This window comes from Herpailurus yagouaroundi, unplaced genomic scaffold, assembly GCF_014898765.1.
Source record: "Herpailurus yagouaroundi ecotype Mexico unplaced genomic scaffold, PumYag 188, whole genome shotgun sequence".
In the NCBI taxonomy this organism is placed as follows: Eukaryota; Metazoa; Chordata; class Mammalia; order Carnivora; family Felidae; genus Herpailurus; species Herpailurus yagouaroundi.
Genome location: NW_024412419.1, coordinates 40,413,659 through 40,439,668, shown reverse-complemented (window position 1 = coordinate 40,439,668; position 26,010 = coordinate 40,413,659). Strand labels below are relative to the sequence as shown.

The 26,010-nt window shown below is 40.8% G+C and overlaps 3 long non-coding RNA genes across 4 annotated transcripts in view; 1 reads left to right on the top strand and 2 right to left on the bottom strand.

The window, feature by feature from the left end:
* Positions 1-17,105: 17,105 nt before the first annotated feature.
* Positions 17,106-20,944, bottom strand: LOC121044503 (uncharacterized). The gene is made up of 2 exons (XR_005797330.1): positions 20,896-20,944; positions 17,106-17,205 (listed from the first exon to the last, which is right to left on the bottom strand). It is a non-coding gene; the product is annotated as an uncharacterized LOC121044503 (long non-coding RNA).
* LOC121044502 (uncharacterized) overlaps positions 18,158-26,010 on the top strand; it is a 16,098-nt gene continuing 8,245 nt past the window's right edge. The window contains exons 1-2 of the long non-coding RNA XR_005797329.1: positions 18,158-18,787; positions 24,539-24,662. This is a non-coding gene — a long non-coding RNA (uncharacterized LOC121044502). The remainder of the gene's footprint in view (positions 18,788-24,538; positions 24,663-26,010) is intronic.
* LOC121044501 (uncharacterized) overlaps positions 21,000-26,010 on the bottom strand; it is a 26,750-nt gene continuing 21,739 nt past the window's right edge. For both annotated transcript variants that reach the window (XR_005797328.1, XR_005797327.1), the window contains one exon: positions 21,000-21,039. This is a non-coding gene — a long non-coding RNA (uncharacterized LOC121044501). The remainder of the gene's footprint in view (positions 21,040-26,010) is intronic.

Genomic DNA, 26,010 nt, shown 5'->3' with positions numbered 1-26,010 from the left:
CTTCTTGAGGTTCTGGGGAAATATCTATTCCTTGCCTTTTCTGGTTTCTGGTGGCTGCTGGCATTCCTTGGCTGGTGGCTACATCATTCCAATCTCTGCTTCCATTTTCCCCTTACCTTCTCCTCTGTTGTGTCTAATCTTTCTCTGCCTCTTTCTTATAAGGACACTTGTTATGGCATTTAGGGCCCACCAGATAATACAAAATAATCCCCTTATCCCAAAATCCTTAATCACAACTGTAAAAGTTTACTACGTGAGGAAATATTCACAGCTTCCAGGAATTAGGACCTGATATCTTTGGGGGGCTCACTGAAAGACTTAGACCTAATCTTAGGACTATAGAGGGCTTCCCCTCCCCCTATTCTCATCAGCACATCACTAAAGGCCTATTTACAACAGATCCTTTTATGCAGTACATCATATCCAGCTATCAAGAAGAAATTACAAGGCACACTAAAAGGAAAAAAAAAAAAACCAGCTTGAAGAGAAAAAGCAAGCATTAGAACCAGACATTGGATATTGGAATTATCAGACAGGGAACTTGAAATATCTGTGATTAATATGCTAAGGTCTCTAATGGATAAAAGAGACAGCAGGCAAGAACAGATGAGCAGTATAAGAAGAAAGATGGAAATCCAAGAAAGAACCAAAAAGAGACACTAGAGATTAAAAACACTGTAACATAAATAAAGAATGCCTTTGATGAGCTTATTAGTAGATTAGATATATAGCTGAGGAAAGAATCTCTGAGCTTGAGGATATATCAATAGATATCACCAAAAATGAAAATCAAAGAGAATAACAACAACAGCAACAAACCAGAACAGTATATCCAAGAATTGTGGGATGCCTACAAAGAGTGTAACACATACAAGGGAATACCCAAAGGAGAATAAAGAGAGAAAGGAATAGAAGAAATATTTGAAACATTAATGACCAAGAGTTTCTCCCAAATTGATGTCAGACACCAACCACAGACCCAGGAAGTTCAGAGAACACTAAGCAAGAAAATGCGCCCCCCACCCCCAAAACCACATATAGGCATTTCATTTTTCAAACTATAGAGGATCAAAGATAAAATGTTCTTAAAGAAGCCAGAAGAAAAAAAAGAACACCTTAATTATAGAGAAGCAAAGATAAGAATTACACCTGACTTCTCCTCAGAAACAATGCAAGTAAGAGGAGAGTGGAGTGAAGTATAGTTGGCCCTTGAACAACAATGGGGTGGGGGGCATGGACATTCTGTACAGTCAAAAATCTGAGTATCTGGGGCACCTGGGTGGGTCAGTTGGTTAAGCCTCCAACTCTTGATTTTGGCTCAGGTCATGATCTCATGGTTCGTGGTTTCAAGCCCCACATCAGGCTCCATGCTGACAGTGTGGAACCTGCTTGGGATTCTCTCCTGCCCTCTCCCTCTGTCTCTCCCCTGCTTGCTTTCTCTGTCTCTCAAAATAAACAAACTTTAAAAAGAATCTGTGTATCAATTTTGACTACTCCAAAACTAAACTGCTAATAGCCAATTGTTGACAAGAAGACTTACCAATAACTTAAATAATTAACATATTTTGTATGTTATATGTATTACATACTATATTCTTATAATAAAGTAACTAGAAAAAAATGTTATTAAGAAAATTATAAGGAAGAAAAATACATTTACAGTACTGTGCTGCATTTATATATATATAAAAGCCACGTGTAAGTAGACTCACATAGTTCAAATCTGGGGTGTTCAAGGGTCAACTGTATTTAAAGTGTTGAGAGGAAAGAAAACCACCAACCTAGAATTCTGTACTCTGCAAAATTATCCTTCAAAAGTGAAGGAAAAATAGACTTTCTCAGGCAAATAAAATTGAGGAAATTTATAACCAGTAGATTTATCTTGCAAGAAATGTTAAAAGAATTTCTTTAGAGAGAACAAAAATAATATAAGTCAGAAACTTGGATCTACAAAAATGATATTGAAGAAGGAATAAATGAAGGTAAAATAAAAACTTTTATTTTTTATTTTTAATTGATCTTACAGATCGCTGTTCAAAATAATAGCAACAATGTACTTGATTATATATATATATATATATTTATATATATGAAATAAATGACAGCAATGAGACAGAGATGGAAAGGAAGAGCTAGTGTTATTTTATTATTATAAGGTACTTACATTGTATGTGAAGTATAGTGTTATTTTAAAGTGGGCTTGGGTTAGTTGTAAACGTATATTGCAATCTCTAAGGCAACCACTAAAAAAAGTTTAGGGGTGCCTGTGTGACTCAGTTGGTTGGATGTCCGACTTCCACTCAGGTCATGATCTCTCAGTCCATGAGTTCAAGCCCCACATCCGGCTCTGTGCCGACAGCTCAGAGCCTGGAGTCTGCTTCAGATTCTGTCTCCCCCCTCTCTCTGCCCCTCCCCCACTCATGCTCTGTCTCTGTCTCTGAAAAATGAATAAACCTTAAAAAATTTTTTAAATAAAATATATGGTTTAAAAATATATAACTGATATTTTAAGAAATGAGAGAAAATGGAGTCATATAAAATGTATAATTAAAACCACGAAAGACAGGAAAAAACTGAAAGACAAAAAGGAACAAAGAACAAGGACAGCAAACAGAAAACAATAGCAAATATGGCAAATATTGATCTGACTATATCAATAATCACTTTGGATGTCAATGGTCTAAATGCACCAATTAAAAGACAGAGAACAATTCATAGGGGCATGTGCACTCCAATGTTTATAGCAGCACTTGCAACAATAGCCAAATTATGGAAAGAGCCTAAATGTCCATCAACGGATGAATGGATACAGAAGATGTGGTTTATACATACAATGGAATACTACTTGGCAATTAGAAAGAATGAAATCCTACTATTTGTAGCAACATGGATGGAACTGGAGGGTATCATGCTAAGTGAAGTCAGCCAGAGGAAGACAGATATATGTTTTCACTCATATGTGGAACTTGAGAAGCTTAACAGAAGACCATGGGGTAAGGAGGGGAAAAAACTGTTACAAACAGAGAGGGAGGGAGGCAAACCATAAGAGACTCTTAAATACAGAGAACAAACTGAGGGTTGATGGGGGGTGGGAGAGAGGGGAAAATGGGTGATGGGCACTGAGGAGGGCACTTGTTGGGATGTGCACTGGGTGTTGTATGTAAATGATGAACCACAGGAATCTACCCCCAAAACCAAAAGCACACTGTATGCACTGTATGTTAGCCAAATTGACAACAAATTATATTAAAAACATAAATAAATAAAATAAAGTTTAAGACCCAGAAAACAAACAAACAAAAACAGGCAATTTGAAAATGTTTTTTTCTTTTACATGGTAATTCAGACACATTTACAGTAACTGATATGATCAATGTGTTTGATCATTTGTGTTCAATTCTGTCACATTGTTTATAAACTTATGAAATGATATATTCTTACACTAAAAAATTTTAAAAAATTAAAAAATAAAAGACAGAGAACATCAGACTGTATCAAAAAAGACCCAACAAATGTTATCTACAAGAAATCCACTTTAACTATAAAGATATATAAATTATAAGTGAATGCATGGAGAAAAATATACCATGCTAACACTAATCAAAAGCAAGATAGAGTAGCCATATTAATTTCAGTGCACACTTCAGGGCAAGCAAAGTTTTTAGAGATATATGGCCATTACGTAATGACGAAACAGTCAATTCCCCCAAAAGATATAACAATCATTAATGGTCATACACCTAACAACAGAGTGTCAAAATATGTGAGGCAACAAATGCTAGAACTGCAAGGAGAAATAGATGAATCCACTATAGTTGGAGACTTCAACATCCATCTATCAGAAGTGGACCAGTAGGCAGAAAATCAGTAAGGACATAGTTGAATTCAACAACACTATCAATCAACTGGATAGAATTGACATCTATAGACTACTTCATCCAATAACAGCTGAATGCACATTCTTTTAAAGCCCACATGGAACATTCACTGAGATAGACCACATTCTGGGCCACAAAACACACCTTAACGAATTTAAAAGAATAGAAATTATATAAAGTCTGCTCTTGGACCATCATGGAATTAAACTAGAAATCAAGAGCAAAAAGATAATTGGAGAATCCCCAAAGACATGAAGACTAAACAACACACTTCTAAATAACAATGGGTCAAAAAAGAAATCTTCAGAGAAATTAAAATTATTTTGAACTAAGCAAAAATGAAGACACAGCTTATCAAAATTTGTGGGATGCAGCAAAAGCTGAGGGAAATTTATAATGTTGAATACATACATGAGAAAACAAGAAAGATCTAAAATCAATAATCTAAGCTTCCACCTTAGGACCCTAGAAGAAAAAGCAAATTGCATCCAAATAAGCAGAAGGAAAGAACTAAACAATAGAGAAAAAATCAATAAAACTGAAAACAGGAGATCAGTAGAGAAAAATCAATGAAACCAAAAGCTGGTTTTTTTTAAAAGATCAATACAGTTGATAAGCCTTTAACCAGACTAACAAAGGTAAAAAGAGAAAAGATGCAAATTACTAACATTATAAATGAAAGAGTTGAGGGTTGCCTTTGTGGCTCAGTCAGTTAAACGTCCAACTTCAGCTCAGATCATGATCTCATGGTTCTTGGGTTTGAGCCCCACGTCTGGCTCTGTGCTGACAGCTTGGAGCCTGGAGCCTGCTTCAGATTCTGCGTCTCCCTCTCTCTCTGCCCCTCCCCTGCTCTCTCGCTCTCTCAAAAGTACATTTAAAAATTAAAAAAAAAAAGAAATGAAAAAGTTGACATTACCACAGATCATTCAGACATTAAAAAGATAATAAAGGAATACTGTGAACAACTCTATGCTTACAAATTTGGAAACCTAAATGAAATATCTTTTCTTGAAAGATACAATATGTCAATATCCATATTGGTGTTGTAGTATACTGTGGTATAAAAATAGTCTGAATAGGTCTATATACAGTAAATAAATTAAATCAATAATTAATAGAATAATTAACAGAAGGTACCAGGTTCGGATGGATTCACTGGTGAATTCTACCAAACATTTAAGGAAAAACTTGTATCAATTCTATACGGTCTCTTTCAGATTGTAGAAGCAGAGGGAATACTTCCTTAACTCATTCTGTGAGACCAGGATCACCCCAATACCAAAACCAGACAAAGACATTATAAGAAGAGAAGACTACAGGCCTATATCTCTCATGAATACAAATGTAAAAATCCTCAACAAAATATTAGCAAATTGACCTTAACAATGTGTAAAAAGAATTATAGAACACAACGAAGTGGGATTTATCTCAGGTATGAAAGAAAGGCTGGTTCAACATTTGAAAATCAGTCAATGTAATCCACCACATCAACAGACTGAAGAAGAAAAATTATATGAGTACATCAATAGATGTAGAAAAAGCATCTGACAAAATCCAACATCCTCTCATGATAAAAACTCTCAGTAAACTAGGAATAGAGGCAAACTTCCTCAACCTGATTTAAAAAATATCTGCAAGGAACCTACAGTAATGTCATACTTAATGGTGAGAAACTAGAAGGTTTCCCACTAGAATCAGAAGCAAGGGAGGGTGTCCCTCTCCACTACCCTTTTTCAACATTGTACAGGAAATCCTAACTAGTACAATAAGATAAGAAAAGGAAATAAAGGTTGAGAAGGAAGAAATAAAACTGTCTTTGTTCACTGATGAGATAATTCTCTATGTAGAAAATCTAAAAGAATAATATTTAGCTGTGAACTTAAAACTCCTCTAAAGCAACTGTTGTTTTCTTAAAAAAAAAAAAAAAACACAGTAGTTTTTTAAAAAAAATAGAGAGCAAAAATTAGAATGACAATGAGAAATTGACTTATGCACCATCATAATAGGAAATTTTAATACATCTTCTGTAATTTACAGACCAAGTAGATTAAAAACAAACAAACAAAATAAAAGCCAGTAAGGATATTGATGACTTGATCAACACAAATAATGTTTGACTTACACAGAACTCTGCACTAATCAATTTAGGAAAACATTCTTTTCAAGAATCCATGATATGTTTTACAAAAATTGGCCACATACTGGTACATAAAGCAAGTCTAAATTAAGTTCAAAGAATTAGACATACAGATCACATACAGATTCACAATTCTCTAACAAACAATTAGTAACAATAAAAATATATAGATATGGAAATTAAAACATAAAATCTAAATAACTCATGTCATGGTCAAAGGAAAACTGATGGTCTGAGGCTCCAAACTTCCATAAGGTGAAATGGCTAGTTAAAAATATGATGATAGAATGCTTGAAGAACCTTTAAGAAAAGAGAGTCCAATGATGAATTTAAAGCTGCTTTTACTTATTCAACATTCTCTGTGTTAACAGGACCTCTCTTAGCTAATGCTCATTATGTCAATCATGATTGGCCTTGCTTATTACAGGTCCATAACTGAACCAATCACTATGGGTAGAGGGATGGAATCTTCTGATTGGTCAGCCTGGGCTAGGTTCTACCTTTGTGAGGATGGAAATGAGCAGGGAGGAATGTTTTGACTCCTAGACCCTCTAAGGGCCCACATGGGGCCAGAAAAGATGTCCCTTCTGGGAAGGCAGCTTGACAAACAAAATCATCCTTCGTGCCATAAATACGATTCTATAGATACTCCTGAGTAGAATAATACAATGACTCTATAAACAAAAACTAAAAACCAAAACCATGGCTAGTTACCACACTCAGGCCAAAGTTTAGGATTTCTGGGTGGTGCATTTTCCTCTTTCATGAAGTTCTAAAGCAGCCTCTGTGGATTTAGCACCCTATATCCAAAAGATAAGTTTAACCACCATCACCACCACCCCCAGCATACCCAAGACCCAATGGCAAAGGGACAGCAGAAATACTGCAATAAGTCTCCCATTTGGCAATGAGGAGAAGGAAAAACCATCCAAACTGTCTCCTAGTACACTCCATGTTCTGCAGGGTAGGAACAGAGACAGCCCCAGGCAGTCTTCTGGGTCAGCCAACCCAATTGCCTTGCCTCAGGATTTCCATGGCCACTTCTGAGTAGGGTGTAGGGGAAGACTCCCATTGAGGGACTACTTTAGTGGCCACTTCCTTTCAGCATAATTGTTGGGCCTGGGACTTCCCTAGAGTTTGAGCAATCACACACCGCTGTTTGCCAAGCTTGGGAGTTTTTGGAAATATAAAATGCCTGCAATCATAGTGGGAAGCTGTTCTATTTGAGAACACAAACTCTGTTAACTAGTAACTAGCCCCAGAAGTCTATTCCTGGTTATGGTCCTTGAACTGGACTTGCCCTCGTTGTTTCTGACTCAAAGGTAAGCACTGCCCTTTGGCCTTGTATTCAAATTGAGGGCTCCCTTGTAGACCTGAAGTGGGGAACTGAGTTAATCTGATACCTACCTCCAGTCTGCATCCCAGTGCATGGTGGGAAAAGAGAATTTATTAATTCCAATTATAGGTAGATCTAGGGATGGATCCAGCTACTGGCATAACTAGATCTTGAGGCTCAAGTACACTCTCAAGGCACTGTCTCTTCTTCCTTCTCCACTCTACTTGCCTCTGCATGGCCTCATGCTAAATGAGGCTGTGTTTATATAATGGGAAAGATAGCCTCTGGAAGCCTCAGATTCATACCCTTTCAACTTAGCAAATAGCTAAGAGATCATCTCTCTCCGCATATCGATCTCAGGCAATTCTCTGGCCCATTTGAGTTACGTGGCCATCTCTGTAGTCATGTAGGTGGGGCACCTCGGCCAGCTTGAGCCAGGTGGCCACATCATTGTGACGTGAGTAAAAGATGTGGCTGGGCACTATGATTGGCAGTTCTATAGGGACTATGTGGAGTGGGATGAAATGTCTCAAAGGAAGGGATACTGGGTAGACAAAGACAAGAAAGGTCCACCATAGAGGGGAAAGAGAAAATGAGGGTCAAATAGTAAAAGAAAGCATGGGAAGTAACTCTGCAAGAGTTCCTGAACGTATTATAAGGGAACTCAAATCTGACTCAATTTCCTGATGATAAAAGCCAAGAGGGAAACATGGTCAGTGATGCAAACCAGATGCCAGCTGAGGTCTCCAGGCCCTGGGGAGATCCAAAGCATGCCCCAAATTTCCTCCTTTTTCCCTGCAGGCTTACTTTCTCAGGGTTCTTGATCCCACAAGGGGGATCTGTCCCACACCATATGGCTTCCAGATGTGAGGCTTACCTTTTCTTTGACTTCCACAAAAGATTTCCCTTGCACAAAGTAGCTAGTGAAGATTTTTACAGGAAAACAAAGTTGGTTGGAGAGTGGCCTTCAAAAGTCCTTTGGCTCCTGTGATGGGCTGAACTGTGCTCCCTTCAAAACTTAAAAGTTAAAGTCCTAACCCCCAGGACCTCAGAATGTGACTGTATTTGGAAATAGGGTCTTTAAAGACAAAGTTAAAATAAAGTCATTCGAGTGGGCCCTAATCCAACATGTCTGGTGTCTATGAGAAGAGGAGATTAGGACACAGAAGGAAGAGCACGTGAAGACAGAGAGAAGACAGCCATCTACAAGCCAACAAGAGAGGCTTTAGAAGAAACCAACCCCACTGACACCTTGATTTTAGACCTCTAGCCTCCAGGACTGCAAGAAAATAAATCTCTGTTGTTGAAGCCGCCCAGTCTATGGACTTAGTTGTGGTGGCCCCAGCAAACTAAGATAGCCCCTGTGCCACTGGTGGTCACCTTACTCGCCACCTCACAGACACCTCTTCCCATTCCTCTCCTTCTCAGAAATCAAATTCCCCTCTTTGTTTCAATCTGTGCCTTATCTTGTGTTGCTTGGCCTTTAAAACACCCAGTTCTTGGACTTCTACCCCATGCCTCACAGCTTATCAAAATATTTTCCCAAACAAGGACCACCTCCTAAGAAGAACTCCACTACCAGCAATTAGGATCGAAATAGGTCCCCTCGGGTTGCCTGGATGGCTCAGTGGGTTAAGCATCTGACTTCGAAATAGGTCCCCTCATTTTAGCACCGTGCTTGTGATGAAGACAATCCCTGTGTTAGACAAGTGTCCCTATGATCCTCATGTAAAGAAACTGAGCCACGATCAGGGCATCCGCTACAACATGCCTACAATAAACCCAACCATCTCAAATACATGGCCGAGGGCCTAGCACCCAAGGGCAGTGGTAATGAAAGCAAGTGGTGTACTTTGAGGGAAAGTCAGTATTCAAAAAAAAGGAGTTCAGGAGCATAGCCTTTGTTAGTCTGGCTCAGTCAAATCTAAAGGAGGAGATATCCTGCATATTCTTCAGTTAATCCTCTATAAACATTATTTCTCAAGGGTTAAGATTAAGGTTGGCAGCAGGGGTTCTAAAAACCTCCCAAGGCCACAGCACACTGGCATTACTATTGTAGATTTTAGCAGCTCTATATAACTTTAAAATCAACAAAACTGTTGATAGGGCAAAATGATATTATCATGCCCATTTTACACTGGGGGAAATTGATACTCAGCGTGGTTGAGTAAGGTCAAGGTCAGAGTCAAAGTTTATACTCTGGTCTATTTGATGCTGAAGACTCAAAACCTCTAACGTTTAGTTCTTGATCTCATTCCTACTTAGTTTGAAAAGCATATATAGTGTGGGTAAGAGCAGAGATTGGCTTCAAATCCTGGCTTTATTTATTAGATTTTGTGTTAGTTACTTAACCATTCTGTGCTTTAGTTTCATCAAATGTAAAGTGAATATTGTAATAATATTTGTCTCATAGGGTTGCTGTGATATTAACTGAGCTTAGAACGAGGTCTGTCATGTAGTAGGTAATTGATGCACTATTCTTCTTCTCTAGTTAGAGCTTCTTACCTCTGTTTTACCTTCAGCAATAGATATGTAATAAGCACCTCCTCTGATGGGAAAACTCAGCCTCTGCCTTCAAGCTGCCCTAGTGGGGGTGGGGGGACAGCCGAGTCAACACCTGGGGTACTGTAACCCCAATGTGGGTGGTGAGTACTACAACAGAGGCTGTGGCAACAGACTTCAGAGAACAGAACAGCCAACTGCCTAGGGGAGGAGATCACAGAGTAGACACGTTTGCTCCGGCTCTAGGAGAATGAGTAATGATATCCCAGGAGGGGCATCATCGTCAGGAGCTGGTGGTGGACGGTAGAACCATTCTTTTTATTTTTTTTTTTTAATTTTTTTTTCAACGTTTATTTATTTTTGGGACAGAGAGACACAGAGCATGAACGGGGGAGGGGCAGAGAGAGAGGGAGACACAGAATCGGAAACAGGCTCCAGGCTCCGAGCCATCAGCCCAGAGCCTGACGCGGGGCTCGAACTCACGGACCGCGAGATCGTGACCTGGCTGAAGTCGGACGCTTAACCAACTGCGCCACCCAGGCGCCCCCGGTAGAGCCATTCTGAGCAGTTTATTGAAATGAACTGGGGCTGGGGCTGGGGTATAATGGCAGAGATCAGAGATGCTTTTCAACTGGAGGGATGGTTCAGACTGGTGTCTGAAATAGTTCCGGCCAGCATAGGTGGGAAGGTGATCAGCAGGATAAGGGAGGCTTGCTAGGCATCTGTTGTCTAGAAAGATTCCATTCAGATCCCAACAAGCTTGGGCTTGAGTTCTCTGGAAACTCAGATAGGCTGAGCGTGCCAAGCTGTGGGGAGGAGCGGGAAGGTTCCACCCTGGGCGGCAAAGGCACAAGCTCCTGGGCTTGTCCCATCTGCCTCAGTTTACCCTGTGAGAGATGTAATGCCTCAGGAGATAGCCTGGAGGCTTATGAGTCCTGAGGCTGGCATAAGTGACAGATGGATCAAATCATCTGGCCCTGAGCTTTGGAGCCCAACTCAAGAGAGCTGAATTAAATTTGCAGCTCTTTAGTGAAAAAAATCCACCTAAGAAATGGCTGCCATGCTGCTGATAAGACAAGCGAGTTTCCTACGTGGCAGCTGGGATGTGTCCTCTCCAAGCTTCACCGGACCCTCCGGTAGAAGTTAACTAACACGAGACCAACAAGAGCCTCGATGTGCAGGTCTTCCTTTCCCTCGGCAGAAATGTTTTGTGACAACCGAGGAATACAGAAGAGCGAGAACGATTGGGGAAGCTTTCAGACTTACAGTACACAGTAAAGTAGTAAAGTTTCCAATAAATCCTGCTGTTGGGAAATAATCTGGTAAAAAGTTGCTAAATCAAAGAAAGGAAGAGAAAGAAGGAGGGAAAGACAGAAGCTTCATCCTCAGGAGCCATAAGTGGGCAGCCAGCACCAGTGCCCATCATCCTCAGCACATCCCCAGCCTGACGCCTGGCCTTGGAGCTTCCGGGTCCACTGGGTCTGACCTCTCTGATCCTGAAGGAATCTTTTCCACCTTTTGCTGGCTAGCCTCTTCCTGACACAGCTTTCCTTCTGCTGGATCTGCCCTGCCCCAATCTGGTGTCTTCTCTCCGGCCAAGTAAACTGAGCCGCCCTCCAGGGTGCCCCTTTCACTTTGGCCAGCGTCCATACCACACCAGTTAACCTTCTTGTCATTCAGCTCGTCCCTCTGGACACTGGGCAGCAGTGGCAGCAGGCCTCAAGGTGGGCCTAGTGGCACCTGTGCTACTTGGTGGCTTACACCTGAGGAAGTCCCTCTTTAGGGCTGGCTCTGCAAATACAGCTGCTTATCATGAGCAGCTTGTGGCAGAGGGTCCTTTCTCTTGTGTCTTTTCCTTCTTTCCAAAGCACCAAGCACAGAGCCCAGCACACAGGACTTGTCTCACCAATACCGTTTGGAGTAGAAGTGTTGGCCACAGAATCCTACCATCTTTTTTTTTTTTTTTTTTGGTAGTCTCCGCTTCACTTGTAGGGGGAGCCCTCTGTTGGGAGTGGGGGGCATTTGGTGGTGGCCGTGCTCTGCTGTGAGGGTTGAGTCCCAGGACGTGTGGTGAGGAGCCAAGGAAGGAAAAGAAAGGTCCTTCCGCATCCTTGTTCCCTTGTTCTATTCTCTTCTATGCTCCTTTTGAGAGGCTTCCCTCCTGTTACACAAACACCTCTGAGGTCTCCTGGCCGATGAATCTGTTCTCCCTCTAGACACAGGCAGTGAACTCCTAGTGTCCATGGCAGATCACTTTGGATCCCAGATGGAAAACATTTCCTGCCTAGTAACCTGAGCCAGGTGGACCGTCCACTTCCCACCTCAGGTCACAGATCACTGCTCCGACATTCTGTAAAACCCCATGGGTGCATGGGTAATAACATGCACCTACAAGTGGGCATGGCTGCTTGGGAGGCTCTGTCATTGCAAGGTTTTCCTGCTGTCATCTGAGGTTATTATTGCCTCCATTTTTAAAAGTGAGGAAAGTGGGGCACCTGGGTGGCTCATTTGGTTAAGCATCTGACTCTTGATTTCAGCTCAGGTCATGATCTCAAGAATCATAGGATCGAGCCCCACATGGGGCTCTGTACTGACAATGCAAGCCTGCTTGGGAGTCTCTGTCTCTCTCTCTCTGCCCCTCCCCTGCTCATGCTCTCTCTCAAAATTAAAAAAAAATTTTTTTTTTGAAATTACAAATAAATAAATAAATAAATAAATAAATAAATAAATGTGAGGACAGCAACCTGGAGAGGCCAGGGGCTTGCCCAACGCCACACAAAACAGAGAAGCCTTTGTGCTTCTGGGTCAATGCTCTTTCCACATAGACTGCACCATGTGAGTGTCAGGAGGGGTGGAACTGTCTCATGCTCTCTGAACACACAGGCCTTCCCAGTGGCGTCTCTTTCTCTCCTTCCCTCCTGGACAGAGCAACTGTCCTGGACAGTCCTGCTCCTGGACAGAGCCTGCTATCCTGTTGGCATAAGGCTCACTGGGCTTGAGTTTGAGGTGAGGAGATTCAAGGTAGCCGTTATAAGTGTCATCCATCCTTGGTCTTGAAGAAGGCACCCAAAACCTGTGGTATTCTTGGCACAGGGAAAAGTGGAGTACAGGAGGCAGGTGTGGGGGGAGCTGTGGGGGAGCTCTATCCTTGCCTTGGGTAGTTTAATTAGCTCCTGTTCTGAAGTGTGCTGGTAAAAGTGCGCATGGAGAATAAAAACCTGTAAGTAAACAGTGGTTCCATTTGTACAGCTAAGAACTTGCAGAGGGGCAAGTTCTGGTTTTTCAACATAGTTTCAGGTCAAGTGCAATTGTAACTCTCATCACTGCCCCCAGGTAAATTCCATGGCTTCTTTAGCCCTGGAACAAAGTTCTGGCTTTCAGACTTCCAGAGGCCACCATAATTAATGTCTTCTGTCTGCATTTTTCCCCCTTGTATCTAAATTTGAGGGCTACTTCTAGTATGTCCTTCTCCTTGCTTAGATTCAACTCACATTCACTGGCACGGTGTTAGGGGTTTTCACCTACATGGTCTCATGAAATTCTTCCAGCTAGCCCATAAGATTGGTTTCTTCTCTCAATTTCAGTGATGAGGCACCTGAGTTTTCAAGTGGTTAGGTCATTTGTCCCAGGTCACCAGTCAGCAAGTGGTACCCAAAGTGCTAGCCATGTGCTGACATGTATGGACAGGATGTATGGACCCATCCAGGGTCAGAAGCTTTCCAAACCCACTCAAAGCACCAATTGTCTTGTTTATGTTTTTCTTACAACTACCCCACAGCCTCAACCACACCTTTAAAGTTACTCAGTTATCCATACAGCTGGGTTTACCAGTCCGGATCTCCTTTTTAAGGGCTGACCTTCCCCAATGTCCCTCCTGAACCTCTGGGACAAGGAGTTTCACGGCAGACTATAAAGGCCCTGGGAGGCTCTGTGAAGAGTCTATTCTCTCTGCCTCAAACATTCCTCCCTCTATACCAGCTATCCCTACTCTAGTAGATGGAAGTAGCTATAGATTTTATTTACTTAATAGGTTTTCTCATCCCCAATTTTCTGGTAGCAGTATTTGTTCTTCCTTTTTTTTTTTTTTTTTTTTTTCCTTTGGGGAACTTCGTCCCCTAGTCGTAATCCTCAACTGTCCATCTGGTTCTCCTCCATCCCCTGGCAACCAAGGAGAGATGTGTGACTGAAATTTGGCCCATCAGAGGACCTGATCCCTCTGACCACCGTGATTGGTTCAAGGATGAGTGTGTGACCTGGTCCAATGATTACAAGTTTTTCTTCTTTAAGCAATGATGCAATGAATCAATCCCAGTGTATTGGGACTGACATCTTCTTTCATTTGTCCAATTATTCCCATGGGATAAGTGCCCGGCTTGAAATTGCCACGTCATATATATGTGCATTTTCAATGTTGGCATGTTTTGTGAGGTTGCCCTCCAGAAAAGCTGTCCCAAATTTATACCATCCCAGCAACATGTGAGAGTTGGTTCTGCACATCCCAGGAACACCTGGTGTTGTCAATCTTTAAATATTTGCTGGTCTGAAAAGTAAAGACAGCTGTTGAAATCTATTCCCAGTTTTGGTTCTCTTTTTGGGTCATGCTCCCACATGCCTGTCCTAAAGTTACCTACCCCTGGCCTTGCTTCTAAACCTCTTGCCTGGTGCTTCATCCAACTTTATTGGTCTTCTTGTATCCTGTCCTCACTGTACTAGACTGGAAAAAGGGTTTTTACCTTATACATCTCCCTTTTTCCCCTAGCTTCTTGCAGCTGCTAAGAACAGTTTGGAACCCAATAATTATGTTTTGAATGAATGAATGAATGAGTGAGTGAATGAAAACCCTTCTATGGCCCTCCCATTTCCTGTTCAGTTCTGAGTGGTGCCATGTAGTTGGGTGAGTGTTAACCTGAATAAAGAAATGCCCAAGAACATCAGATTTCGGGAATCCACCCACAAACGCACACACTGAGTTCCATCCCTGAACTGTAATGACTTATTTTCCTGTGAGCGCTTATGTCCAGTCAGATCCCTTCATCTCTAAGCAACATATTTGTTCAAGGAGATGTCATACTCTCCCTGGAGCATTTCTGCCATCCCAATCAATCCACCAACACTGCAGGATCAAGTTCAATTTTCCATTCCTGTGACCCTGAGTTGGGACTGCACGTGGAATCTGGAAAAATAATTAACATTTGTTGAGTGCTCACTATTTGCCAGACTTTGTGCTAGGCATTTTAAATACTTCATTAGTTGCATTCTTCATGGTCCCTTTGATGTCACAGGCTCTTCTACAGGGAATTTCCACCCTGGCTATTCCCAAAGGAGACGTAGGGTTCAGGAACTAGTTGGCTGCTGTGCCTTATACCTCGACTTTTATTTATCAGTCAAATATTGCCTTTAAAATTTAAGTCTTCCACATTTCTTATGGGGTCTATCCTTGGCTGTTTCATCTTTCTGTGTGGAATAAATGGGGTTCTTTTTCTGTGATGCTGGGAAGTTGGCTGTTGTTTGTTTACAAGAACATGAGTTTTGTGTATTGATTTTGTATTTGGCCATTTTTCCAAACTTTCTCACATTTTTTATTTTTAAAATTTTTAACTTTCATTTTTAAAATTTTGGTTAGCTTTAAATTTTCTACGTAGACAATATCTTTAAGTAGTAAGTCTTGTAACAGACAAGATGATGATATTTTAACAATTTTTAGAGAGAAAATTCACATACTATACAACTTACCCATTTAAAGGCTACAATTCAATTTTTCTTAGCATATTCACAGAATTATGCAACCATCATCATGATTAATTTTAAAACAATAAAAGGAAATTTTAAAATTCTTTTTTTTTTCTTCCTGATTGAATTGATTAGGATCACCAGTAGACTGATTAATAGTAATGGTGATGATGGACAACTTTGTCTTGTTCCTGATGTTTCTGGAATGTCTGATTTTTCACCACTGAATAAGATGTTTACTAACAGTTTTTTGATAGTTAGACTTGATCAAGGTAAGAAAGTTTCCTTCCACTTCTAGCTTCAAGAATTTTATCTTCTTATTTAGAAATAGACACACATTTTATCCAATCCATTTATCAAGGCATTTATTGTGATGGGAATAATCTTTTCTTCCTTTAAATCTATTACTGTAGTACATTAACAGATTCTCTGCTTAAAACCATCTCTGCAGGGACACCTAAGTTGGTTGAGCATTCCAACTCTTGATTTCGGCTCAGTTCATGATCCCGGGGTTGTGAGATCGAGCCCTGCTTCAGGTTCCATGTTGAGAGGGGAACCTGCCTGAGATTCTCTCTCTCTCTCTCTCTCTCTCTCTCTCTCCTCTGCCCCTCTCCCCAGCTTACACAGGCGCATTCTCTCTCTCTCTAAAAGGAAAAAAGAAAAACAAAACAAAACAAAAAACCATCTCTGTCGTCTCTATGCATAATCCTTTAAAAACACCATTGGATTCAATTTGCTGATAGTCTATTTAGAATGTTGGGCCTTTAACTTTTTAGTGTAATTATCTCATAGTTTTCCTTCCTTCTTTTTTGGTTTCTTTCTTTTTTTTTTACTGTGTTGTGATGAACCAGGGTCATGCTTTTCTCAAATTGTTTCCAAGTACTGAGGAAAGTACAAAGCCCCGCGATTTGTGCTCAGTGTGGGACTCCTCTAATAGGCCGTCACTGTTCTGGAACTTCTCACTGGGCTGGCAAAGATTTGAGCAGATCTGCATCCTGGTCTGACAGCTTCCTCTGCCCAACCTGGATGCCACCCTTTGTTTCTCTTTCACAAGTGTTTTCACCCAAAAACCTGTGCGCTCCTAATTCTAGTTGGCTTCCCAGAGCCCCCATTTGACACAGGTGTTATCTTTCCAGCTCGGCCTCTAGAGCTGGGGTGCCTGGGTGGCTCAGTCGGTCAACTGTCCAACTTTGGCTCAGGTCATGATCTTGTGGTTGGGGGTTCGAGCCCCGCGTTGGGCTCTGTGCTGACAGCTGAGAGCCTGGAGCCTGCTTCAGATTCTGTGTCTCCCTCTCTCTCTGCCCCTCCCCTGCTTGCGCTCTGTCTCTCTCTGTCCCTCTCTCAAAAATAAGTAACAGACATTAAAAAAAATTAAACTTGTAGACTTAGGTTTCCTACACTCTGGAAGGATTTATGTACCATGTCCACAATCAGATCCTTGAAAGTCAGATGTAATTCACCAACAAAAACCATCTGAGCCTGGTTTTGGTTTTTTGTTAAAGGGAAAGAACTTTGACAACAGTTTGAATTTCTTCCGTGTTTATTGGCCCATTCAGGTTTTCTGTCTCCTTTTAGACAAATTTTGGTAATTTGCATCTTCCTAGAAAATTCTGCATTTTAACCTAGATTAAAAAAATTTTTCTATTAACATTAATTTCTTTTTAGTAATTTTTTGAATGCTTTAAAATCTCAATAGGTGTGTTTCCTGCTTCATTTTTTTTTCATGTTTATTTATTTATTTTGAGAAAGAGAGAGAAAGAGAGACTGTGAGCCTGTGTGAGCGGGGGAGGGGCAGAGAGAGAGAGAGGGAGAGAGAGAATTCCAAGCAGGCTTCACACTCAGCACTGAGCCTGACATGGGGCTCGATCTCACAACTGTGAGATCATGACCTGAGCCGAAATCAAAGAGTCAGACACTCAATCCACTGAGCCACCCAGGCACCCTTCCTTTTTCATTTCAAATGTTAATTATTCTTTAAATTTTTATTCATATATCTTATTTATAACATGTAATTAGGTTTATCTATAGTAATGGTCCTTTCAAAGATCAAGATGGTGTTTTATTAATCAAGGTTATTTTTGTATGTGAGTATTCCACCTCATTAAATTCTGCTAACTTTTATACTCCATCCATTTAATATCTTTGGATTTATTTTGTTGATCTTTCATTCTAGCTTCTTGATTTTAATGTTTCCTTCATTTATTCTGAATTCTTCTTGTTTCTAATAAATTTCCCCTGACTCCACTTGGATCAGGTCCCAATAGTCCATGAAAACAAAGTCCCAGGACGCCTGGGCGGCTCAGTCAGTTAAGTGTCTGACTTCCGCTCAGGTCATGATCTCGCGGCTCCTGAGTTTGAGCCCCACGTCGGGCTATGTGCTAACAGCTCAGAGCCTGGAGCCTGCTTCAGATTCTGTATCTCCCCGTCTCTCTCTACGCCTTCTCTGCTCATGCTCTGTCTCTGGCTCAAAAATAAACAAACATTTTTAAAAAATTTTTTTAATTAAAAAATTAAAAAAATAAAACAAAGTCTCATTTTGGCTTATTTCAACTTTATAATTTCCTTTTTAACACAGGAGTTACTTTAAAAGAGGCTTTAAATTTTCCAGTGAGAAGATTTTTATTTTGCTACTTCTTGTGTTTTGTTTTGCATCTTAATTTCTAACTTTATTGCAGAGTGACAAAATAATCAGATTTGTGTGCTTTTTGGAATTTACTGGGATTCCCTTTGTGGTCAGATACATGACTAATTTGTAAAAGGGCCATGGGTGCCTGGAAGAAATGAGTCCTCACTCCACCGGGGACAATGTGTTATTTATACATATTAGGTACATTTCAGAACTCTATTGTGCCTTGCACTGAAGCAAACGACTGTATATCTTTTTAGTGGACTGTAGCTTTTATCAGTATGAACTAATCCATGTTTACTGTAATGCTTTCTATTTTATTTTTTTTTAATTTTGGTAAAATGCACATAACATAAAGTTTGCCACTTTAACCATTTTTAAGTGTACAGTTCTATGGCCTTAAGTACATCACACTGTGGTGCAACCATCACTGCCTTCCGCCCACAGAGCTCTTCTCTGTAAAACTGAAACTCTACACGTTAAGTAACAACTCGCCATTCCTCTTTCCTCCCTGCCCGCCCCAGCAATTGCCCCTCAACTTTCTGTCTCTGTGAACCCGATTATTCTACGATCCTCATGTAAGTGGAATCATACAATATTCATCCTTTTGTGACTGGTTTATTTCACCCACATAATGTCCTCAAGTTTCATCTGTGTTGTTGCAGGTGACAGAATTTCCTTCTTTTCAAGGCTTAATCACGTTCCGCTGTGTGTATAGACTACCTTGTGTTGTTTATCTTATCATCTGCTGATAGGCATTTGAGCTGCTTTCCTTGGAGCTATTTCCTATTGCCGTGAATAATGTTGCTATGAACATGGGTGTACAAATATCTCCTTGAGTCCCTGCTTTCAATTCTTTGGGGTGTGTACCTAGAGGTGGAATTGCCAGATCATATGGTAATTCTGTTTTTAGTTCTTTGAGAAAGCATCATCCTATTTTCCATAGTGGCTACACCATTTTCCATTCCCACTAACAGTGCACAGGAGCTCCAATTTCTCCCCATCCTTGCTGACACTTGCTGGTTTCTATTTTGTGTGTTTTGTTTATAGTTGCCATCCTAATGGGTGTGATGTTTTTTAAATTATTGTTTTGGATTTTATAGCTATTATGTAACATATGATACCTATTTAGGAGGTGTCTATTTCCCTCTACCTTTGTTTTCAAACTTTCTGCACAATTTTCTTTAGATATACTTTTTGGAAATAAGATATAACATAATTTTTTTCTTTTTATTAACTTAAACTGAAAATATAGGTCTTGTAATGGCCTAATTTAACCTATTCGTGGGTACTCTGATTACTTATAAAACCAGACTTATCCTTGTCCTGCTGTTTTTATGTTCTCTATCATACTTTCTTCTCTTTTTCGTTTCCATCTTTTCTTCAGTTGATCAGTTTTTCTGTATTCTATTGTTTTTCCTTATTTGTATTTGTATTTTTAAATAATTTTTTATTATTCATTTTGAGAGAGAGAGAGAGAGAGGAGGGGAGGGGCAGATAGAGAAGGAGAGAGAGAGGGAATCCCCAGCAGGTTCTGCACCATCAGCATGGAGACCAAAATGGGACTCGAACCCACAAACCATGAGATCATGACCTGAGCTGAAACCACGAATGGGACGTTTAACTGACTGAACCACCCAGGCGCCCCTCCATTGTTTTTTGTATTGTGGGTTAGAAATTATACATTTTATTTCTACTTTTTTGGTGGTTACCATTAAATTTTTAAGACATACTTAAACATAATTTTCTAAAGTATTTTGAATAAATTCAGATCAGAAGTTTGCAAACTGTGGCCTGTGTGCCAAATCCAACCCACCATCCACCTTTGTACCTCCTGCAGGCTAAGAATAATTTTTATGTTTTTAAGTAGCTGAAAAAAAAATCAAAAGAAGAAAAATATTTTGTGACACATGGAACTTCTATAATTCAAATTTCAGCATCCCTAAGTGAAGTTTTATTGGAACACAGCCACATTTTTTTGCTTACATATTGTCTATAGCTACAATGGCAAAGCCCAAAATATTTGCAATTGGCCCTTTATTGAATACATTTGCTGATCTGTGGTGTAGATATATGTCTTCCCCCCAAAAAAGATAAGGATTAATACAGAGATTAGTGCTTCCTTCAAGTCTCCAAATCTTACTCCATGCCACCCCTATGTTGCATTTGGGATTTCAGTTCTAGAAACTGGAAAAACCCAAATGTCCATCAGTAGGTGAGTGGATAAGCAGATTGTGGTATACCAATACAATGGAATGCTACTCAGCAATAAAAGAAAAAAAGAATGAACGACTGAAACATACACATCTGAAAGTGTGTGATGCTAAGTGTAAGAAACTAAATGCAAAGGCTACATACTGTATGATAATATTTATGTGACATTCTAGAGAAGGCAAAACTATAATGATAGAAAGCAGATCTGTGCTTTCCAGGGGCCAAAAGTAGGGGAATGGTGATTGGTTCCAAAGAAGCATAAAGAACATTTTGGGGTGATAGAAATATGTTTTATCATGATTGTGGTGGTGGTTACACAACTGTATACATTTGTCAAAATTCACCCAATTGTATACTTTAAATTGGTGAGTTTTATTGCCTATAAAATATACCTCAAAAGAGCTAATATAAAAAGCCTGTTCTGCACTTATTACCAGGGAAATACAAATCAAAACCACAAGGAGATACCTACCACTTCACATCTGTCAGAGTGGCTAAAATGAACAACTCAGGAAACAACAGATGTTGGCGAGGATATGGAGAAACAAGAACCCTCTTGCACTGCTGGCGGGAATGCAAACGGGTGCAGCCACTCTGGAAAATAGTGTGGAGGTTCCTAAAAAAATTAAAAATAGAATTACCCTATGACCCAGCAATAGCACTATGAGGAATGTATCCAAAGGATATAGGAATGCTGATTCATAGGGCACATGTACCCCAAAATTTATAGCAGCTCTATCAACAATAGCCAAATTATGGAAAGAGCCCAAATGTCCATCAACTGATGAATGGATAAAGAAGATGTAGTAATGTATATATAATGGAATACTACTCAGCGATGAAAAAGAATGAAATCTTGCCATTTACAACAATGTGGATGGAACTGGAGGGTATTATGCTAAGTGAGATAAGTCAGTCAGAGAAAGACAGATATCATATGTTTTCACACATATGTGGAATTTGAGAAACTTAACAGAAGACCATGCGGGAAGAGAAGGGGAAATAAGTTACAACCAGAAAGGGAGGCAAACCATAACAGACTCTTAAATACACAGAACAAATTGAGGGTTGATGGGGGTTGAGGGTTGGGAGGGACAGGGAAAATGGGAGATAGGCATCAGGAGGGCACTTGTTGAGATGAGCACTGGGTGTTGTGTGTAAGGGATGAATCATGCGAATCTACTCCCGAAGCCAAGACTACACTGTATACACTGTATGTTAGCTAACTTGACAATAAATTATTTTAATTAATTAATTAATTAATTAATTAACTTTATTTTTAAAAATTGGAAAAATAAATAAATAAAAAATAAAAAAACTGTTCTGGGCAAAACTACCCTTTGATGGGGGAAAAAAACCTAATCTATGATGAGAAGGAGCATGTGGGAACTTTTTGAGGTGAGAGTAATGTTCTGTATCTTGATGGGGAGGGTTACATTACACAATTTAATGCATTTGCCAAAAATCAGTTATCGTATGCTTGAGATTTATGCATTTCATTATATGTAAATTCTACATCAAAGTAAATGTATTAAATATTGAACTGTAGTTAACAATATGCATGCTTGAACATTTAAGGGGAAGTATACAGATGTCTGTAAACTTACTTTCTTTTTTTTTTATTTAAAAAAAATTTTTTTTTTCAACGTTTATTTATTTTTGGGACAGAGAGAGACAGAGCATGAACGGGGGAGGGTCAGAGAGAGGGAGACACAGAATCGGAAACAGGCTCCAGGATCTGAGCCATCAGCCCAGAGCCCGACGCGGGGCTCGAACTCACGGACCGCGAGATCGTGACCTGGCTGAAGTCGGACGCTTAACCGACTGCGCCACCCAGGCGCCCCTGTAAACTTACTTTCAAATGTATAAAAAATAAGATGGATAAATGAATGGCTATATGGATAGACACATAGTAAAGTATAATAAAGTATTAATGGTAGAATATAGATGGTGAGTGTTCTTGATAAAATATATGTACCTGTTCTGCCTTTTAAGACATTTGTGTTGCATGTACAAGACATCTGGACCCAGTCTTAAATTATCTCGTGTATAAAGAAATAGTTTTAAAATATTTTCATCTAGAGCACTAACTGTGCTCATCTTTCCTTCTTCAAAAGCCAGGGAAAAGACATGGTGGGACTTGTGTACCTGCCTAGTTTGAGCCAGCAGCTTACCTGGTCCTTCCTATTTTTGAGGCCCTGCCGTCCCTGTTGATATTCTGTAGGGTCTCTTCCTTTCTACGCCTGAGAGGATTATGGGAGTCTAAGTAGTCTCCTGGGATCTGGTTTATTGCTGGAACCCTGGCAGTGTGAGAAACTTCTGGAAGTTTACTGGGTGCCAAAGCCCTAATAGAAAAGTAGTAGAGTTCTGGTATGTTAGCCCTGGAAGGGCCTTAGTCACCACTTCACAGTTATCTTTTCACTCATATGAGAAACTTAACAGAAGACCATGGAGGAAAGGAAGGGGAAAAAAATAGTTACAAACAGAGAGGGAGGGAGGCAAACCACAAGGGACTCTTAAATACAGAGAACAAACTGAGGGTTGATGGGGATTTGGGGAAGAGGGTAAAATGGGTGATGGGCACTGAGGAGGGCACTTGTTGGGATGAGCACTGGGTGTTGTATGTAAGCGACGAATCACGGGAATCTACCCCCAAAACCAAGAGCACATTTTACACACTGTATGTTACCCAATTTGACAATGAATTATATTAAAAGAAAGAAAGAAAGAAAGGAAGAAAGAGAGAGAGAGAGAAAAGAAAAGAAAAGAAAAAAAGAAAAGAAAAGAAAGAAAAGAAAAGAAAAAAGAAAAGAAAAGAAAAGAAAAGAAAAGAAAAGAAAAGAAAAGAAAAGAAAAGAAAAGAAAAGAAAAGAAAAGAAAAGAAAACAAGTGCAGAGAGGGGAACTGACTTGCTTAAGCCCACACAGGGCTGTGGTAGCAGATACCCCAAGCCTCCTTGCTCCCAGCCGTATTGGGGCCCAGCCAATCTGATGGTTTCCTGAGAGGCACTGATGGGAGGAGGCCCATGATTTATGAGGTGGTAGCAGCCTTGCTGTGAGGAGGCCTGGGTTCAACCCCGGCTCTGCGAGCTTGGGCAGGTTACTTCATCTCTTAGCTCGACTTTCCTCATGGGTACCATAAGAATAATAGTATCTTCCTTCTGGAGTGTTGGAGGTTTAAATGGAACATTGTCTTTAGAGCAGTTAGCACAATGCCTGGACCCAGTAAGCGCTCATTCCACTGGAAGCAGTGTTATTACTGTTACTAGTAAGTGCGCCGTTATGTGAGTCTGTGAAACCAGATTTTGACTCCAGTGCTACACTTACTAGCTGTGACTGTAATCCTCACAACAATCCCCAAGGGAGTGGTCTTTTCCATATTTTACAAATAAGGAAATTGACATGCATGTCCAACCTCAGGTCTTCGGATCTGGATCAAACACAAATATTGTTTTCTAATAATCCTCTTGGCAGATATGTTCTCAGCAAAATGACCATTCAGCCATTCATCTGTCATTTTCTCAAACTCCTTCAGCTTAAGATGTTCAGGGTGCCAGGGGGCCATGTTCAGGGTAGCATGTCCTGAACCCCATCATATGCATCATCTGGGAGCTTGTCAGAAATGATAATTTTGCCCCCACCCCTACCCAGAGCTACTGAAACAGTGTCTGGAGGTGGGGACCTAGGATCTGTTCCAGCAAGCTCTAGGAAGTAGAGAAGTCCTATTCTAAGGAACCAATAAGATGAGGATTAGTGGAGAGAGTGAACGATCAGGTTCAGGGGGGCGCATCTACAGCATGGAATGTTCGACCTACGAAGAGTAAACCTCCTACTAGCAATTCTGCTTTGTCTTTTTTTTTTTTTTTCAACGTTTATTTATTTTTGGGACAGAGAGAGACAGAGCATGAACGGGCGAGGGGCAGAGAGAGAGGGAGACACAGAATCGGAAACAGGCTCCAGGCTCTGAGCCATCAGCCCAGAGCCCGACACGGGGCTCGAACTCACGGACCGCGAGATCGTGACCTGGCTGAAGTCGGACGCTTAACCGACTGCGCCACCCAGGCGCCCCTCTGCTTTGTCTTTTTTGTGCTAACATTATGCTTGTCTCTTTCCTAGCCTTGAGCTGCATTGCAAAGGTCTCCATAGTTCCCAGGCCCCAGGAAATGGAGCACAAAGGCAGAAGAACATTTACCTCTCCACGCTGTCACTGACTGATGTCTCATCTAGGACCTCCTCAAAGGTGCTTGCAGAGTCTCGCCCTGGGAGTTTTTCCTTTTCATTTCACTGGAGCTCATAAGGATTGAGTCATTTATGAGGATTCTGTCATACACTCAAAAGCCAGGGGGATGGTTTGTGAGGGTTTATCTCCAACCATAGCCGTGAGCCACCATGGCTGAGACTGTGCTTGGAGGAACCAAATAAAGCTCTCTGACCCCACAGGAAGCTGCAAAATCAACCACCATTTCCTCAACAACAACCACCTCCATATGCTGTGGTCTAAACACTCATCATGTATTATCAAAATGTACACCGGTAGAAGTCTCAAAGCCAAGTCTAGTCCAGACAATGGCTTGCTGGAGGGAGGTGGGCTTAGGGGTGGGAAAGAGGCTTGGAGAGGCTTCTGACAACACATACTCCTGGCCAGACCCAGCTCCCCTCACTGCCCTCATCTCTGTTTTATTTACACCTTGTTATTACATCTCCTGCTTCTTATCATTCCTAGTTCAGATGGCCTCCAACCTCCACAACCGGAGGCAGAAACTACCTGCAGTCCTAAATGCAGCTGAAAAATCGCTTTTGGAGCTTGTGCATCCGGCAGTGAATATCTCACCTCTTAACCAGACTTGAGCCCTGGCAGGGAAAACCCCTCCCAACCTGGCCCCTTGCCCAGCAGGGTCCAGTGCCAGGGTGTGGTTGGCACTAGATTAAGTTATGTAATAGATCAGCAATAGAGTTGCACTTCATAATTGCCAAGGAGTTTCTGAACACACAGGTTGCAGGAGAAAAGAAGCAAGGTAGGGTTCTGTAGCTGAGCAGAGACAGAGCATGGGCTGGATATGGGGGCTGATGTTTCTCTGAGGACCAGATGCCCAAAGTCCTAAGGGCCGGAGGAATCTTTGCTGGGGGTCAGCAACAACAGCCACCAGCACATTCATTCCACCAGTGATGACTGGCACTGTTCCAGATGCTGGGGCTATAAAGATGAGCACCAGAGATGGTGGAATACAAGGTGCAGGGAGGGGGGCAGGAAAATTATCCTTCATAAAAGATTAATTCCAAGTATTCTTATACTGGAATTCTTAGCCTTCTCATTTGCATGCTTGTTTCCTTCTTTCCTCCCCATCCCTTCCTTTGTCCCTCCCTCCCACCCTTTCTTTCTTTCTTTCTTTCTTTCTTTCTTTCTTTCTTTCTTTCTTTCTTTCTTTTCTTTCTTTCTTTCTTTCTTTCTCTTTCTTTCTTCTTTCTTTCTCCTTCTTTTCTTCCTTCCTTCCTTTCCTTCCTTCCACCCTCCCTCCCTTCTTCTTCTTTCCTTCCTTCCTTCCTTCCTTCCTTCCTTCCTTCCTTCCTCTTCTTAAGTAATGGCAGCT